Here is a 2,032-nt window from a genome sequence, read left to right on the forward strand (position 1 = left end):
CAATCTTTTGGGCTGGTAGTTAAAGCACTTAACTGTATCACCCAGAAGGTCCTCAGTACCTGGGATAAATTCTAGATTGGATGGCTAAAAGAGAGGATGGTGAATTGGAAGATAATTATGGAAGAATTAATTCAGAATGTATCACAAAGAGATAAAGATTTCTGAGTGGCCAACAAACATCAGAAGGTATTTGACATCATTAGTTAGACTCAAATGACATTATTAAAAATCACCTACATATTTGTTACAAGTAAGTCCTGAAACAAAAGAGCTTAAAATATGGGAATATACAAAGTTACCATGTATAAAAACTTAAGCAAAGTAAAATTGATGCCATGTATACTAATATGAGTGGGAAATTTTTTTTTGTCAAAAAAATGAAAAGAGATAAAGAGGGATAATGCATACAGATGAAAAAATGAAACAACACAGTGTACCAAGAGGAAAAAGCAATTTAGAACTTGTATTTAATTTCCAAACTATGAGCTATGCAATACAAAAGTAGAAACTTACAAATTACAAATTCACAAACATAGTAGAGAATATGCAAAACACTGCTGTATATTTTTAGGCATGAAAATTCAATACTCAATTGGCTGCTTCCACACACACTGCCACTTACATGGTTTGCCTACATTGGTAGAATGCTGCCATGGGGTGATTAGAAGATAATCAGGGCTTATTTAAGATGGTGGAACAGCCTATGTATATGTCACCAAAATAATGTCTCCTGGGACAGTCTCATCGATATCTGCAGGCCATCCCCTCCTAGGATGGAGGCCTCCTCCAAACTCCACATGGAATAGTCATCATTTCATAAAGCACACTTCATAATCCACCCTCCATACTCCATGATGTCCCATACTGCAAGATGCTCTGTGCTCGATACACCCTACTCCACATTCCATATTCCATACTCTTGATTTCATATGGCACACTCCACACTCCATTCACTTCACTTCATTTCCAGCTCTTCATTCTCCACCCTATGCCCTCTACCAACTCCATACTCACTAATCTGAGTTCCATAATCCATATCCTGAGACAGTCCCCAAATGGAGATGCCTTTATGCATTGGATGCCATTTCCATGAGAAAGTTCTTGGAATCATGTTGCTTATTTTACATTGTGGCATTTTTATGTTTTCCCCACAAAACACCACCTCTCCATTATATTTGCCATGAATTGTGTGCTCCCACAGCCTTTGGTATGGATTGCACCTCATTGTAAAGAAAACAAAATCCTTACCATTGGGTCAATATATAACATCATGATAAACGTAGAAATAACTGAAGTTTTCAAAGACTTCATTTTGCTTGGATCAACCAGCAACACTCATGGCAGCAACCTTCCAGAAATTAAATGACAGGAGTCTCGGAGTTGCTGCTGCAGAGGACGGATTTTGATGCTGCCTATTGACGCTGCTCGTTGCCTCCGCTTGCCTGCCTGATGTGCACTCGTGATTCCTTCCTCTTCCAAAACCAGCATGGCAACTCTCAAGGATCAGCTGATTCAGACTCTTCTTAAGGAAGAACAGACTCTCCAGGATAAGACTACAGTTGTTGGGGTTGGTGTTGTTGGCATGTTATGTGCCATCAGCATTTTAATGAAGGATTTGGCAGATGAACTTGCTCTTGTTGATATCATGGAAGACAAACTGAAGGGAGAGATGATGGATCTTCAACATGGCAGCTTTTTCCTTCGAACACCAAAAATTGTCTCTGGCAAAGACTATACTGTCACTGCAAATTCCAAGCTGGTCATTATCACAGTTGGAGCACATCAGCAAGAAGGAGAAAGCCGTCTTAATTTGGTCCAGCATAGCATGAACATCTTTAAATTATATGAAATACAGCACAAACTGCAAGCTGCTTGTTATTTCTAATCCAATGTATTTCCTTACCTATGTTGCTTGGAAGATAATGGCTTTCCCTAAAACCATGTTATTGGTAGTGGCTACAATCTGGATTCTGTGTTGTTGTTGATTCAGCTAAAGCAAATGGAAAAATTGAAGAGGTCCAAGAGCTGAACA

General features: G+C 39.0%; 1 pseudogene; it reads left to right on the forward strand.

Moving 5' to 3' along the window:
- Positions 1-1,486: 1,486 nt before the first annotated feature.
- The window catches only part of LOC102827126, a 2,825-nt pseudogene continuing 2,279 nt past the window's right edge, over positions 1,487-2,032 (forward strand).

The sequence above is a fragment of the Chrysochloris asiatica genome, unplaced genomic scaffold, assembly GCF_000296735.1.
Source record: "Chrysochloris asiatica unplaced genomic scaffold, ChrAsi1.0 scaffold00049, whole genome shotgun sequence".
Lineage (NCBI taxonomy): Eukaryota > Metazoa > Chordata > Mammalia > Afrosoricida > Chrysochloridae > Chrysochloris > Chrysochloris asiatica.